The sequence below is a fragment of the Dendrobates tinctorius genome, unplaced genomic scaffold (assembly GCF_039654945.1).
Source record: "Dendrobates tinctorius isolate UK_male_01 unplaced genomic scaffold, ASM3965494v1 ptg000009l, whole genome shotgun sequence".
NCBI classification, from domain to species: domain Eukaryota; kingdom Metazoa; phylum Chordata; class Amphibia; order Anura; family Dendrobatidae; genus Dendrobates; species Dendrobates tinctorius.
In genome coordinates this window covers 26,657,351-26,675,118 of record NW_027361677.1, presented here as the reverse complement: position 1 = coordinate 26,675,118, position 17,768 = coordinate 26,657,351, and the positions used below count along the sequence as shown (strand labels likewise).

The 17,768-nt window shown below is 43.1% G+C and overlaps 1 long non-coding RNA gene across 1 annotated transcript in view; it reads right to left on the bottom strand.

Annotated features, from left to right (window-relative positions):
- LOC141095472 (uncharacterized) overlaps positions 1–17,768 on the bottom strand; it is a 259,839-nt gene that overhangs the window by 179,316 nt on the left and 62,755 nt on the right. The window contains exon 4 of the long non-coding RNA XR_012233397.1: positions 6,782–6,838. This is a non-coding gene — a long non-coding RNA (uncharacterized lncRNA). The remainder of the gene's footprint in view (positions 1–6,781; positions 6,839–17,768) is intronic.

Below are 17,768 nucleotides of genomic sequence, written 5' to 3'. Positions count from 1 at the left end.
GTTTTATTTTTATGCCTCGGTCCGGGTTCGGTTCTACAATAGGGGCTTTGAGTGTACTAAGGGTTTTCATGTTCACTAGGGGCATTATGGTTTGTTGCGGCAGACGTTCAGGTGAGGTCGATATGCTTGGGACGGCAGATCTTTTGGGAACCTGCCTTTCTGGCAGCAATGGATGACATTTCCCCCGGGGGGCTTGGAGTTGACCTTTTACCGGATTTGTTTTCCTGGTTAATTTCTGGGGGTACGTAGATATGGCGTGGAGCTGGGGTTTTATGGTTGGTCAATGTCTGGTTGTTGAGGTCCGTGGTTTGGTTTCTGTGTGGTAGTCGGGGATTATCTGGTATTAGGGATGGTGCAGTGCTTATTTTCTGTTCATGGTCCAACCTGGGACTACTACGGATTATCTGGTATTAGGGAAGGTGGTGTGCTTATTTTCTGTTTATGGTCCAACCCTTGACTACTTAGGGTTTCTTCATGCTCAGGGCGTATTTGCGGTTATCATGTGTTTGGATAAGTCAATGTGTTTGATTCACCTGGGGCCCTATGTCTAAGTCAGATTAGGTTAACGAGTACATCGTGTCAGGTCGGGGGTCGTTATTAGGTTCCCGTGTATATCGCGCTGCTGTTTTGGGGGTTGAGTTTGGTTATTGAATACGTGGGTCTACGATCCACTGGGGGCTTTTGCATGATCTGCAGTCATATGGCGTTCTTACGGTAATTTGCTGGTCGTGGCTGCCCAGGGGCAGTTTTAACAACTTTTGTACGTAAGGACTGGTGGGTTCTCACTGCGGTTCTTTAGGGTTGCCGACTGAGCTTTTGGCAGACTGTATCGGGTGGTATTTGTTACAGCCGTTGATGGCAGCTACGTAGGAGTTTATTATACAGAGTGGGTAGTTTTCGTTACGATGGGCTAGGAGGTTTATTGTGGGTGCAGCTGGTCCTACTTTGCCTTCTGGGTATACAGCTCTCCTTAGAGTCTTTTCTTTTTGGGTGCCCCCGGACGGGGGGCTAGGGTGAAATGTTGCGCAAGGATGATGCAACATTTGAGTTGGGTGACCCAGCGTGTGCTTTACTGGTCTCGGGGGTCCTGGTTGGTGAACAGTTTGTTTATCCAGCGGGTGTTGTTCCATTTGTCGGGAATCCTTTATAGAGCATGAGGCAGGACATGTTGTTTCGATGGCCGTGGGAATGGTCTCCCGCGTGGGTGTAGCCCGTCCGGCAATACATGGCTATGTCATTCATTCCGTTATGCGCACTTGTCAGGACCGGCTGGTATTATGGGGACACGGTTTGTGGTGCAGCGCTGCTGTGGGGGAGGTGTACTTTAGGTAGTGGGTGAGCAGGTTGCAACTATAACATTACTTTCATTAATGTCGGGCTGGTGGTACGCTGTGGCAGGGGAAGCTAGTGCGATGTGCATTGACTTTTAATGATTCTAAGGACCTGGTAATCGTCTGGGGCTGTGCTCCGTTTGGGGGTGTTTTTTGCGGCGCTTTAAGGCTGAGTGGTGGACAAGCATCGGGCACCGGTGAGTGCAATGTTTTGACGGATGGCCCGGGTATATGATGTCTGGGGTTTTCGGGAGACGTGATGTGTGTCTGAGTTTTCCTGGACTTCAGGTGGTGTGGAGTCGCTTTTCTTTCTTTTTGTGAGTAATGTCGAGTCCGCAGTTCAGTGGGGAATGGGTGCGGAGTACATCTCACTTTTGGTAAGAGGGTGGCAACAGTAGTGTTGTGATTCTGGGTTCGAAGTGCACGGGTGATGCACACAATTAATTCGTTTCCGGGTCGTGGTGATTCCGGGGTGGATTGGTTTATGTTTTCGAGTTGTGTGGATATTTTAAGATCAATGCTATCATGCAGGGTTGACGGGACCAACAGCGTTTTGGTACTGCACGTGTGTGGTGGAGACTTGGTCGCTGGGGCGTCAAGGGGTTTGATCTGAGACATCGGGCCTGAATGCTGTGGTTCATTTCTTCCTGCCTGGGAGCCATGTTCGTGTTGTTATTCATGACTACATAGTGGGTTTTACTGGGCACGTTTTTCAAGAATCTATCGGAGGTTTGGGGAACTAATGTAAGTTCTTTTGTTCACGGCAATAATGGTTGGCTTTGATTAATTATTAGGTGAAGTGCAATTTTCGGAGGCGCCTGCAATGTTGCGGTCTCAATGAGGCAGAGGCGGCGGCTCAGGTTGGGGACTGGTCGCGCAGGCGGTGCATAGGATTGGACGATGCGGTTGGCTAGTTGCAGGCCTTGGGTGTGGCTGACCTTGTTGTACTGGTTGATTGGTGTAGGTTGGCATTGTGAGGTCTAATGGGGATCAGTTTTGATCGATTGGTCTTGGTACAGAAGCATTGGTTACTCGAGCCGCAGAATCGGCTCGGGTTGGGTTTTTTGGTGGTGGTACTCGCACGTACAAGGTGTCATACGTGCTCGCGGTGGCGGAAAGGAGGGGGCTATTTGAAGTCGGTGGATTGCACAAAGAGCGGGGGGGTGAACCCAGTGCAGGAGCGGGTTACCCCTGGTGGTGCAACGGTATACTTGGTTAAGGTGGGTCCCAGCTGTGCTGGGTCACAGCGGGACATGTTAACGTGGGACCCTGCTGTGCTGGGTCACAGCGGGGCATGTTAACGTGGGTCCCTGCTGGGCTGGGTCCCAGCAGGACATTGGTTGGGCAACACTCGGCTGGGTGTCCTCGAGCCGGTGTGGTGCGGCTGAGGGCACGTGGTGGAGCTGGTGTTGCAATCATGTACAATGGACTCTTCATTTACCCCCCCCTCCTTTTGCTGGTGGTTATGTTTATGGAATAGTTCTACGTTTATGGATAAAATGTTATTGCTTGTTTGGTGTTAATAAACGGGGCTGCTGTGGCCTTTTACATCCAATGTCACGCAGTCGTGTCTTATTTAAGTTAAGAAGGGGTAAGTGTGGGTTTTGGGATGGGTCATTACAGTGAAGCCATCAGTCAGACTTTCCTAAGTCATGCCTATAAACTGGTGTGTAGATGGGATATGCGGCTGGACATGAACCTGAGTGAGGTAAGAACCCAGCTGAATGCCATTTTGCTAGATTCTCTTGAACCGAATCACCTGAAATTCAGATTCACCTGAATCCACACATTTTGGGAAACTCTAACTAAATTGATTTGTTTAGAATTGATTCGCTCGTCTCTTACAGGTTTGTCAATGAAAACCTAACACAACATTATGAGTATTATCCCCAAGGAGGGGGCCATAAAAATATTCTACAGTAGTTAATATCCTTTATTATGGTTATAAAATAATGTTAATGTATTTTTGAACATTCAAAAATAAAAAAATAAAAAATAATATACCGTATATCTATTTTACGGCAGTGTAGCCTAATTGATCAGTAGTATCATAGAGTAGACATAATCATAATGTCCATTAGCCCGTATCTAATGGAGAGAAGGAGAAGAGAGGGTAAGGAATAGGGTAGACCCTAGACATGAGTAGTGTGAAGGATGGTAAGGGAAAGTGGTCAGAAATGCTTTTATTTTAAGCTGCTAATGTGACGTTAGGCACTACTCATGGACTAGCCGTGAGTCAGAGTGATCAAGTGTAGAGATGGGCGGACACCTGGATGTTCAGGTCCGGCGGGTTCAGTTACAAAAAGTTCAGGTTCGAGTGCCAGAACAGTACCCGGACCCGAACCTAGACTCCCTTCACTTCAATGGGGGGTGCGCTGTTATATGCATGGCAGCACAGCAAATACCGCTTCTGATCGGCGGGGAAATCATCCCCACCGGTCAGACAGCCACAGTTCCCACATTGTCAAAAAACAGCAGGAGCGCTCAGCTGTGATCGGAGGTATAAAGTTTACCTCCGGTCACTGATGTCAGCTGATGGGACAATAGCTCCCATCATCCGACACCTGCTGCCGCTAATAACAGCAAGAGCAGGAGCGGATGGGAGTATTTATCAGCCGCTCCTGCGCTGTAAATAAATAATTTAAAAAAAAAATGGAGTGGGTTCCCCTGTATTTTTGCTAACCAGCCAGACAAAACTCACAGCTGGGGGCTGCAACCCTCAGCTGTCAGCTTAGGCAAGGCTAGTTATCAAGAATAGAGGGGTCCCCATGCTGTTTTTTTTAATTATTTAAATAAATAATTAAAAATAACAGTGTGGGGTCCTCCCCCATTTTGGACAATCAACCTTGCTAAAGCAGACAGCTGGGGGATGGTATTCTCAGGCTGGTAAGGGGCCATGGATATTGTCCCCCCAGCCTAAAAATAGCAGCCCGCAACTGCCAAGATGCGTCCGTCCAGGCTGAAAACCACTGGGGACTGAACTGCTGCGAGCGCAGCCCCAGAGACCGGTGGTGACGTCATAGAAGTTACGTCCGGTCACTGAGGCTCCGTTCCCGGCTGGGCTGAACTGCGGTGACCTCGGTGAGAACCCCACTAGCACTGTGAGAAAAACTCTAATAGATGTGCCTTTTATGGGCAGCTGTGGACTGCTATTTTTAGGCTGGGGGATCCCCAATATCCATGGCCCCTTACCAGCCTGAGAATAGCAGCCCCCAGCTGTCTGCTTTAGCATGGTTGGTTGGGGGGGACTCACACTGTTATATTTATTTAAATAATTTTAAAAAAACAGCATGGGAATCCCTCTATTCTTGATAACTAGCTTTGCTGAAGCTGACAGCTGACAGTTGCAGCCCCCAGCTGTGAGTTTTGTCTGTCTGGTTAGCAAAAATACAGGGGAACCCACATCGCTTTTTTTAAATTATTTATTTACAGTGCAGGAGAGGCTGATGAATACTCCTATCCGCTGCTCCTGCTCTCACTGTTATTAGCGGCTGCAGGTGTCGGATGATGGGATCAGTAATCTCATCAGCTGACACCAGTGACCTAAGGTACAGTTTATACCTCTGATCATAGCTGAGTGCTCACGCTGTCTTTTGACAGAGTGGGAACCGCGTCTCTCTGACCGGTGGGGATGATTTCACCGCCGATCAGAAGCGGTGTTTGCCGCACTGTCATACACATGACAGCGTGACAAACACCTGGTGTTCGGGCAGCCGAACCCGAAGTGACACTGACTTCATGGTGAAGTCCGTGTTCGGTGTCCGTGTCCGCACAGTAGATGTTCGGTACGGACGCTGAACTTTACTGTTCAGGTTCGCCCATCTCTAATGAAGAGGTCAAAAGCCAGGAAGGTACATCAAAGGCTAAAGGATAAGACAAATGGATACTTGGGGCAAAGTTTGGGGTTTGGTAACCAAAGTCAGAGTACATCAAAGGCAAAAGACATCATACAAATGGGTAGTCGGAAGGCAAATCCAAGGAATGGCAACAAAACATCAGAATATCATAATACAGAGCACAGAGTAGGTACAACACTGAGCTGAAGCTACAATTGGCAATGATCTGATATTGCTAGCCAGTTAAATAGCCTGGCAATTATCTGGAAAGGAAACACATGGAAGACACACAACAGTGACAGCCCAATACACCCCTGCTACCCATAGGGCTGCTGAGCTGTCACTCACAAAACTGACAGCCCGACATGCCACTGCTATCCATAAGGCTGCTGAGCTGTCACTCACAGAACTGACAGCCCAATACATGCCTGCTGTCCATAGCATATCTGAGCTGTTACTCACAGTGTCTAGGACACAGCGAGTGGCGGAATCGTGACAGCTACATTGTAACGGAGACCTGAAGCATCTAGATAATAAATGCATGGTTACGAAGATAGTCAGAAAGTTCCCAGAGTCTATTCTACAAAAGAACCGAGGAAAGAGATGCCACTCATGTGCTGCCGGGGATGAATCCAAGGTATTTCCAACGGATTATGTAGAACTATTTATAGAACAGGTTTGTAGAGTTTCAAGATCACGCAGGATCTCTTCACCTGGACAGAAACGTTGACCAGATTTCTGTTCTGATGAAGAAGTCATGCGTGACCTTGAAATTCAAGCAGCTTGAACTTCTTTGGAAATTGATTGGGGCTGCTTATCCGCCATCCGGATTATCCTGCGTTGCAACCTTTCATCAATTTTTCTCTGCCATCAATATTCAGGGAGATTAGCTACAGTTCAATGGGTTGTAAACTTTTTGAATATGTTGGGCACTGTGTAAAAAGAAACAAGATCTCTGGAAATGGACTGGTAACCTTGAGAATGTTGATATTTTTCAACAATTGGGTTCTCAAGTCCTCAGACAGTTCTCTTCTCCTATTTCTGTCCTCCATGCTTAGTGTGGCACACACAGACATACAATGCAAGGACTGAGTCAACTTCTCCCCTTTTTATCTGTTTTTTGGTGTGATTTTCTTACTGCCCACACCTGTTACTTGCAACAGGTGCGTTTCAGAGAGCATCACATACTTGAAACAAAGTTGTTTACCCACAATTTTGGAAAGGTGCCAACTTTGTCCTGCCCATTTTTGGGTTTTATGTGAAATTATTACCAATTTGCCTTTTTTTCACTGCTTTTTTTGTGTTGTTCCAATACACATAAAGGAAATAAACGTGTTTAACAAAACATGTGTAATTGCAATTATTTTCTGGGATTAATTGTTCATTTTCTGGAATAATTTCAAGGGTGCCAACACTTTAGGCCATGACTGTATCTTTTCACACAACATTGTATTGAAAGCTTGGTCTCTCACAGCTGAAATAGATAGCGTAAAGGTTTTCCACTTGGCCGCAATGCAAATATATTGTGAGAGTTTATTTATTTGGTAACTTGTGATGCATTTTCTAAATGTGCTGAGTTTCAGCCAGATGAGGATGGTGACGTATATTTCTTACCTTTAATAAATATTTTTCATGCATCGGCAGCGACACAAGTCTGCTTTCATTTCACAGCTGTAACAAAGAGGGAAAAAAAAAATAATCACACACAATTAGTGGGACTCATTAAAGCTCACATTGCAAATAGCAGCGCTAAGCAGATACACAGCGACTCATGTAGACTTCCATTATCAATAAAATTTCACAAGCAAGCTCGAGTAAAAGCCACATTGCTCACAACATGACTTGTTTGGTGGACAACGGAGAAATGTATATCCTGTAAAGGAGCACGCCGAGCAAGTTTCCTGTACCAAGAGATTCATCTGTTGGATTATCTATTTTCATCTGTTAAATATATTTAACACTGGTTTAAAAAAAAACAATGCAAAAACATGAGTTGATAAGAACTTGCTCTTACCACTGCGTTCTGTGTCCCTGATGGGGTATATGTCTGAAATCCCCCACAAAAGGGGTTCCAGACTCATGCGCCGATGGGGCCAATAGAGTGCAATAGTAATGGCAGAGCAAATGTGAGCTCTGCCGTGCACTTTTTTTTTAGTAATGTACTCCTGCAGGAGTCACACTCAAGATGTTGTAGACTACGTCTGAGGGTCTGACGTCTGCAGGCGTTCACTCCCCCAAAAAAGTGCACAGTAGAGTTCACATGCGATCTGCGGCAATGCGTCCAGACCCCTTTTTGCGGTGGATTTTGGAATTATGTCACGACAAGGACACAGAATGCTATGTGAAAGCACACCTAAAGTTGGACACCAATGAAAAAAAAAGCAACCACAAACTCCTGAAAGTGGTTGAACAATATGAATAGTACTTCAATGATAGTCTGTACTGCTGCTGGGCATGGCCAGTACATGGTATTTTGCTGGCCTAGGCCAGTGAGGAAGAAGAAAACCCTCTGAGGAGACCCCATTTTTGAAATTACATCCCTTTGGGAATTAACCTACATGTATAGTTACAATTTTTACTTCATGGGTGTTTACAGAAAACAGCATACTATTGATTTTGCAGAATGAAAATGCAAATATCCCAGCTTAGTGCCCAATATATTGCACCCAGTTGATGTTTTTATTGATTCCATTTTGAGATACATAATATTTTGGATCACTTTAAAGGTTTGGTTTACATTTATCCTGTGCTTTACGCTGAGCAATTACATCAAGAAATGGGACACTGCCGGATCACAAGCCATATGGAGTCCAAGATGACTCCATCTGCCTCTTTACAGAGAATGTTCTGTCCAGGTTTTGACAGAATCCTGTTTTTCAGAGATTTAGACGCAAACCCCTACGTAAGTGCTCAGTGTAGAGCAAAAGATAAATGTGCATCGAGCCACATTTTGAGAGCTAGTATTTTTTCATTTTCTTGCTGACAGTCATGTGAAGACTTATTTTTATCTAAGATGAAATGACGCTTTTATTGGTTCCATTTTGCAGTGCATAACATTTTTTAATTTTTCTAATTCCAATTTATGGGAACGATAAAGACCAACTCATTGTTTTTCTTTGATTTTTCTTTTTACCACATTCAAAGTGCAGTAAAAGTGTTAAGATGGCTTTATTCATCGAATCAGTACAATTTTATAGAGCTGTCAAGAGTAAGAGCCTTTAGGGCCCGAAACAGGTAGACCTCGTGTCCATCATGTTATTTTACACTATCTTCATTTTTTTTTCTTTGTTTTTAGCCATATCCAAATAAATGTGATGTTTTATATATAAAAAAGCAAAATTTGCGGTTGCTGTATTTTTCCATTATTTCTTCCACAATTAGAGTGATACCACACTTAATATAGGTTTTTCTAAAGGTTTTTGCACAGTAAGATAAATATTATTGAAAAAACGAAAATTGCTTATACATCTCCATATTCTGAGAGCTATAATTTTTTTATTTTTCTGCTGACAGAGCTGAGTGGGGTTTTGTTTCTTTTTTTGAGGGACAAGGTGGTGTTTTCATAGATTCCATTTTTTTTTATTCAAAAATGACTTTTTAATTTCAAAATGTTTTTTATTGAAATTTTCATAATTCAAATGAACATTAGACTGTAAATCATATTCCCTTGCAGGAGAATTTTAACTTGTCATGACATACATATAATCTAGGGGGGAAAGACAAGACAATTACAACAGTAGGAAAATACAATAGGGAAAAGAAGCATTGAATCCACGGTGTCTGAAAACATCGTTGGTATCCTTTTGATAGCCCAGTGTCACTGATTATTCCAATCCCATCCCTTCTATATTATTGTCCCAGAGCAAATACACAGTGATTATGTACTGCATTTCCAGGTCCTAATCTCAACTCCCCATCCCCATAGTTAGGAGGTAATATGGTGATATGCGCAGGATCTGGTCTAATTGCATATTTGATTCCACTTCCATCCATGGCCCCCAAATCTTTAAGAACTGATCCCACTTGTCGTTTCTGGTTGCTTCAATGCGTTCATATAGCATAATATTATTCATTCTTTCTTTAACGAGCAATAGTGACAATGTTGGGGATTTCCATTTTGCTGCTATATGGATTTTGGTAGCCATGAAAAGATAATTTACCAATCTGTAGAGGCCTCTAGGGAGGGATGGGTGTTTTGCCCAAGGAGGAAAACCGAGGGATCTAGAAGGATTTTCCTGCCTGTTAATTGATCCACGATGATTCCCACTCTGCGCCAAAGGTCTGAGACCCCCGGACATGTCCACCAGATGCGTTTCATGTTTCCCAGTTGTCCACAACCTCTATAACACATAGCTGATATATTTGGGTATATACTATGAAGTTTGGTTGGGACCAGGTAGGTTCGGTGGAGAACCTTCAATGAAGTCTCCACCAGGGATGACTGATGACTTCCCCTGGATGTGTCGCGGCAGAACCTCCAATCCTTTAGTGGTAAATCAAATCCCATCTCTTCCTTGTGCGGACTTAAAGTAAAGTGCAAAATTTGGAAGTGATATACCCCCTAGTTTTCTATTAAAAAACATTATTTTCTCAAAAATGACTTTTTGATTGTGTTTTATTCCACTTTTTGTGCAATAGTAAAATGAAAAAAAAATTGAGTTTTTGACAGGTTTTTTTTTTTACGGTGTTCACTGTACGGGTTAAATAGTGTGACAGTTTTATAGATCCAGTCTTTCCAGACAAGGTGAACATGTGTACTGTATTTTTGTTTGTTTTTTTATTTTTACATAACAATGCATATTTATTGGCAAATATGTTTTTTTTTTTTTCTTTTTTGTGTTTTTGCTTTTTTTTTAACCAATTTTTACTTTTTTACTTAGTCTCTCTATGGGACTTCAACTTTCATTTAACTGATCACATGTCCAATACCCTATAATATTTGTTCTAAAGTATGTGACCTATCAGTTTTAGGCTCTGTTCACACACAGCATTTTTTTAGCGGTTTTTACCGCGGTTTTCACTATAAAACCGCTATAAAACCGCTAAAAATAAGCTGCACAGTCATTTCTATGTATTTTGCACTTTTTGTGCACATCGATGTGCTTTTTACCGTGAAAAAAAACGCATCGCGGTAAAAAACGCAGCATGCACATTAATTTTGCGGATTTTTCCGCGGTTTTGGCTTCTTCCATGCGTTTAGAAACCGCTGCGGAAAAAAACGCATAAAAAACGGGCAAAAACACGCCGCGGAAAATTAGGTGCGGTTTCTGGGAAGGGATTCAGGTTTTTGAGCAGAAATTTTCTGCAACGTGTGCACTTAGCCTCATACTGACAGAAGGACTGATAAACAACCCTTGTGGCAGGACCTAAGAAGCCACAGTTGTTGCCAGACCAGGTGGTCATTATATGACCTCTGGTTGACATAACCACAATTGGCTCTCCGCGATCGAGTCGCAAGGGTGCCAAAGGGGTGAGAGAGGGAGCCTCTTACAACCTTCTAAATGTACTAACCACTGATTGCAGTGGTTCAGTAGTTAGCACTGTTACTTTGCAGCGCTGGGGTCCTGGATTCAAATCCAACCAAGTACAACATCTGCAAAGAGTTTGTATGTTCTTCCCGTATTTGCGTGGGTTTCCTCCCAGTTCTCGGGTTTCCTCCCAGTCTCCAAATACATACTGATAGGGAATGTAGATTGTGAGCCTCAATGGGCACAGTAAACATAATAAATAATGACCCACAGTTTTTGTTCAGGGCTGATGCCTTAGTTATCACAAATTGGTTCTAGATTTGGCATGTACAGTGCCAGAATCCTATTAAATAGACTAAGTTGGGTCAAAGATTTGTACATTCGTAGACAGAGTTACTTCCAAAAATCTGTGTGTATCTCGTGCATGTCAGTAACAATTTGTGCCATTTCTGCTTATAAAAATCTTGAAAACAAAATGACATTTTTTATTAAAAAAATAAATAAATAAATAAACCCCAATAAATGAAGACATGGAGAATATAACTTCATAAAATCTAAGTTAAAATTCGCCCACAAAAGAATTTTTCAAATTTCCAAAAATTATTGTTTTTTTTTCCACGCTTCCTCATGCCAATATCACATTATCCCAGCCGAATCCAACAGTAGCTAACCGTCATGTGTCGGAAAAATGAAGGGAGCCCGGTGAACGTTATTTTCCTATTGATATTTACTTCTGTTTTGTTTTTTTTTTATAATGATGTGATGTGAAATGAACTGGCATTCTTCAGCATCACCCTTGGCTTTATGTCAGCTATTGGTTTGTCTCAGTCAATCAATGCCACATCTGCCGCATCGAGCTGCCATTCACCAGTAGGGGGCACTGCAATGATTTTATCTTAGGGCACAAAATAGGAAACTAGTTGATTAAAAGAGTTTATTAGCCAGAAAAAAAAGGCTAAGTAAATTAGCCAAACGTAGGTGCGATGCACGATGTACCAAGTTTTAATGTATTTATGAGACAGGACTTTGACTTTGATACTTAAGGGGTAATTTTTTTTTTAACATTTCATGAAATTTTTAGCATTAAAAGATAAAAAGGGGGGTTATAATAGACGTTATGAGGAATTGGCGCTGTCACGCGATGCGATGCCTTAGAAATGCTGCACGTTCTCATAGATCTGATTCATCTGTCCTTTGTGAAATGATCACAAGCTGAGAACGAGTTGACTAATTGATGCAGAAAAGGGGGGGAAAAAAAGACAGTAACTAAAAATTGCTACAAGGTTATTGCGACAATACAGAATCCTATCCACACCTCGCCTTCTTCCTAATTCTCACCTGCATTTATATCAGCAGGAGGAAGGGGAGGGTGGGAGTATGGAGTGGAAAATAGGATATAGTTGGTCATTGAGTTGGCTCTTATGTACCTGATCATGGTAAGGTTTGGGTCACACAGCGATCAGTGTGTGTAGCAAGCATCCAAGGTACGTCTGCTGAAAAGTCGCTACCTAAATGACTTCTCTACATCTATAAAAATCACTAATGGCCATGTGGTTTCATGCAAAATCATGTGGCCATTAATAGGCAAGCCATTAGCAATTAATTTTTAATGTTGCAGAGGAAAGCAGATGCGACTTTTAGGAAGCGACTTCTCAATACACGCACACATGCTCAACCATTACTCCATATAAATTTCTCCTTAGGGTAAGTTCACACAACTGCTTTTTCCACATAGAAGAAAAAAGGCCCCATTATTCTGATCAGAGGGGGGGGATCAATTTTTCTCGTACATAGAGAAAAGGAAAAAATAAATTCTCCACCTTGTCTTATCTGTCCGTCCATGAACATCGGACCGCACTTGGACGTAATCAACAGGGCTGTGGAGTCGGTAAGCCACAGTTGCGACTCCGACTCCTGGATTTTATCAGGCTCCGGCTCCGACTCCGACTCCTTCATAAATGGCCAATTCATAACAACAAATTTACTGTTGTAAAATATTAAACATCGTGCTTATTCAGTTTCTCACCATCATATAAGTAATCAGACCACTTAGAGCAAAAACTACATTTATTAGAATACAATTAGAATATAGCAAATAACTTTTATAAACTTTTATAAACTGTAAGTAAATATGCAATAAACACTTTTATGCAGTTAATAAGAAGAAATCTATAAATTTGTCCTCAGAAAAAGTATTGCCTCTGTCAGATCCTCCTTCATGGATGCCCTCAAATCTGATCTAATTATTTTGAGAGCAGAGAACAACCTCTCTACACTAACTTGTGTTGGTGGCAAAGCAGTAACCACTCGGGCAACATCTCTGACAATGTCAGGATACAGAGGAATCGCTTGTTGCACTGTTATTTTTGATGAACGGTCAAATTTCTCAATTTCTTTTAGTGCACATGAAAAATTCTGCTGAAATGTACTGGCTGTGTTCCTTGATGGGGATGACTCTTCTTCTATGTGGGAACGCTTTGCACGGTCCTTGTGATCCAAATATTTTTCGAAATTAAATTCTTCATCAGTTGATGATGAGGGTGAAGATGTGGCAGGACAACCAAATTCTTCTTGTTCCTCCTGACTGTTCTGCAACCCTTTCATCCTTACTGCTATTTCAAACAGAGCTTCTTTTCCTTTACTTAGCTGTTGATCATCTAGAAGAATCCGATGCATTGGGTCTACATAAACAGCTGCCAAAAGAATGTTATTTTGTAACAGTAGCTCCTCTCTCCGTTTCATTGATGTAGCAATGCCACTTGCAATTAACCCTCCTCTTTGGGACAGGCGAAACATCAGGTTCTTCCACTCCTTTAAGAAAATACCTGGAGTTAAGTCCTCTGCTTGTAATTTTTTAGTCACTGTAAATGGGTGCTCTAGCAATTTTTCCAGCTCAGTCACCTGATTCCACTGACTTTCATTTAGCGTCAGTTGAGGGTTAGCCATGTCTACAAGAAAGGTTTTCAGTTCAACCAAGCGCTGAATCATTAAGTAAGTACTGCCCCATCGTGTGGCTTGATCAATAATTGCCCCTTTGCCAGCACGTCTCTTCAAAATTGAGTCAACTTTAGGGGTTCTGGCAACAGTAGCCAATTTTCTCACCTTGCCAATCAGTGCAGCAGCATGTCCTTCTTGCAGACTGTCTCTTATAGCCAGCTGTAGCGTATGCACAACACAGCGCATGTGATGAATGAAAGAACATATTGACACAGTTTCAACAAGATCATCTAAACCAGTGGTCCCCAACCTTTTTTGCACCAGGGACCGGTTTCAAGCAAGACCATTCTTCCATGGCCCGGCAGGGCGGGGATGGAGGTGTGGCAGGGGCGGGGCTTTTGTCATAAGGGGGCGGTGCTATGGACGCAGTTGTAGTGTAGCAGTGCATACTTATAATTAAATAACATTTATAATGTGACTCAACTCACCATAGGTTTTGAATGAGTGCTCCATCACCCCCTTCACCCCATCATTGCCTTCACCCCATCACTCCCTCCTCCCCATCATTGCCTTCACCCCATCACTCCCTTCTCCCCATCATTGCCTTCACCCCATCACTCCCTTCTCCCCATCATTGCCTTCACCCCATCACTGCCATCTCTCCATCATTGCCTTCACCCCATCACTCCCTTCTCCCCATCATTGCCTTCACCCCATCACTCCCTTCTCCCCATCATTGCCTTCACCCCATCACTGCCATCTCTCCATCATTGCCTTCACCCCATCACTCCCTTCTCCCCATCATTGCCTTCACCCCATCACTCCCTTCTCCTCATCATTGCCTTGACCCCATCACTGCCATCTCTCCATCATTGCCTTCACCCCATCACTCCCTTCTCCCCATCATTGCCTTCACCCCATCACTCCCCTCTCCCCATCATTGCCTGCACCCCATCACTGCCATCTCTCCATCACTCCCCTCACGGTCTTCTCCTCATGTCCCCATCTCCTCCAGGGCCAGGCTACACAAACACAGACCAACACACATACACACACACACACACACATACATGTACACACACAGACAGACACACACACACACACACACACAGACATACATGTACACACACAGACAGACACACACACACACACCCCACCTCTCTCCTCTCACCTGTCGCAGCATCGCCCGCGCTTCCTCGCTCTGACACAGCAGTGGCCGCGCTCTCCTCTCTGTGTCAGTCAGAGACAGGAAGCGCGGGCGGCGGGCAGGAAGCTGGACGCAGTGGACGGGTCCTTGCAGCTCCGCTCCTGCTATTCCCTCTTGCAGGCAGCGGAGCTGCTTGGATCGCTCCCTGGCCGCCGCTAAGAACTGCTGCGCGCCGCCCCAGCCCCCGCTACGCCAGTGACCGCCCCTGGCTCCCCTTGTGTCCGCGGACCGGCAAGGGCACTGCAGCGGCCCGGTGCTGGGCCGCGGACCGGCGGTTGGGGACCCCTGATCTAAACTATCATGTTGCTGTTCATCTGAAGCAACTTCAGTTTGCTCCTCAGTTACAATACGGTGTTCCTCTATTTCAAACATTTCTGTGTCTGTGGACCCAGAATGTTCTTCTAGCTGCTGGTCACCATCATTACTCTCATTCATTAGCTTAATAGTACTTATCATATTTGAAGAATTGTCAGTTACAACAGAAAGAACTTGCTCTTTTTTAAGTTCATAGTCTTGCAGAACCTTTTCCACCAAGACCTGGAGAAACTCACTGGTGTGATGAGCTTTGGTGTCTTTTACTGCCAATGTCTTGGTAACTATTTCATTTTTGTCACAAACAAATCGGACATTGATGGCAAAATAGTTCACTCTGTGACGTGTGCAGGCATCCATTTTAAGAAACAAAGCGTCCCTTGAGAGTTTTTTTAAGTTCTTCCTTTTGTTTAAAAGCTTCTTCGATTACTAATTTTCTAATACTCTCTCTCTCCAGAGAAACACCAAGCTTGCGGGCCATTTCCCCATTCAGACACATAAAAGCTGGTCGTGAAAATAATGAAATAGGCACACTATCCTTTACAACAAGCTCTATGATCTGTTTTTTAAATGTATCTACTGTCATTGTCACAGTAACTTTGTCACTGACAAAATATCTTGCAACTGATGGCTGCAAAGTTCTCTGCTCCTTTGTTTGGCTGGAAGAGCTGGGCACTGGTTCATTGGTTTGGATGCAGTCTTTCTCATCCACTGCTTTCAGTACTTCTGGATGAAAGCGCTGTAAATGTCTCTTTAGATTAGAAGCTCTGGTAGGAGCATTTTTAGCTTTGCCTGAATATGCACTCATCTTGGCTTCATAGAATGGTAGAGTTGGAAGGGACCTCCTGGGCCATCTGGTCCAACCCCCTGCTCAAAGCAGGATTCGCTAAATCATCCCAGTTAGATGTCTGTCCAGCCTCTGTTTGAAGACTTCCATTGAAGGAGAACTCACCACTTCTCGTGGCAGCCTGTTCCACTCATTGATCACTCTAACTGTCAAAAAGTTTTTTCTAATATCTAATCTGTGTCTCCTCCCATTCAGCTTCATCCCATTGCTTCTAGTCTTTCTTTGTGCAAATGAGAATAAAGTTGATCCTTCTACAATGTGACAGCCCTTTAGATATTTGTAGACAGCTATTAAGTCTCCTCTCAGTCTTCTCTTTTGCAAACTAAACATTCCCAAATCCTGCAACCTTTCCTCATAAGACAGGGTTTGCAGACCGGTCACCATTCTGGTCGCTCTTTTCTGAACTTGCTCCAGTTTGTTGATGTCTTTTTTAAAATGTGGTGCCCAAAATTGGACACAATATTCCAGATGAGGTCTGACCAAAGAGGAGTAGAGGGAAATAATTACTTCACGTGATCTAGACTGTATGCTTCTGTTAATACATCCTAGAATTGCATTTGCCTTTTTTGCTGCTGCATCACACTGTTGACTCATATTCAGTCTGTGATCTATTAGTATACCCAAGTCTTTTTCACATGTGCTGTCACTTAGCCCTATTCCTCCCATTCTATATATGCTTTTTTCATTTTTATTGCCCAGATGTAGTACTTTGCATTTCTCCCTGTTAAAAACCATTCTGTTAGTTGCTGCCCACTTCTCCAGTTTATTTAAATCTTTATGAATCCTCTCTCTTCTCTAGTATTAGCTATCCCTCCTAGCTTTGTGTCATCAGCAAATTTAATCAGTTTACCCTCAATTCCTTCATCTAAATCGTTGATAAAGATGTTGAACAATACAGGGCCCAGGACAGAGCCCTGTGGTACCCCACTTGAGACATTCTTCCAACTGGATGTGCAGCCATTTACGACCACTCTTTGGGTCCGATCACTAAGCCAGTTATGAATCCACCTAACAGTTGTCTTGTCCATTCCATACTTAGTCATTTTTTCAATAAGGATTGTATGAGAGACTTTGTCAAATGCTTTGCTGAAGTCAAGATATACTATATCTACAGCATTTCCTTGATCCACCCAATCAGTAATACCGTCATAGAAGGAAATTAAATTAGTCTGACATGACTTATTAGTTACAAACCCATGCTGACTCTGTTTAATCACTTCATTCTTATCCAGGTATTGACATACATGTTGTTTAATAATTTGTTCAAAGATCTTTCCTGGTATAGAAGTCAGACTCACCGGCCTATAGTTGCCTGGGTCCACCTTCTTCCCCTTTTTGAAGATAGGAACAACATTTGCTCTTCTCCAGTCTTCTGGCACTTCTCCTGTTCTCCAAGAATTTTCAAAGATTATGGAGAGGGGTTCAAAAATTTCTTCTGCTATCTCCTTCAGTACTCTGGGGTGTAATTCATCTGGACCTGGAGACTTGAATTCATTTAGGTTAGCTAAGTGTTTCCTCACTATCTTTCTGTTTATAGATATCCTGGATTCTTCTATTCCCTTAATAGGACAGTGAATAACAGTTGATGTTACATTTCCTTTCTGAGAGAAAACAGATGCAAAATAGGAATTTAAAAGTTCAGCCTTCTCAACATCCTGTCTTACCATTTCATCATTTTCATCCTGTAAAAATCCTATAGCATCTTTGACTTTTCTTTTACTTTTGACATATCCCCAAAATCCTTTATTATTGCTTTTGACATCTCTTGCAAGCCTCAATTCATTTTCAGCTTTAGCTAATCTGATTTGTGCCCTGCAGGTTCTGCAGACA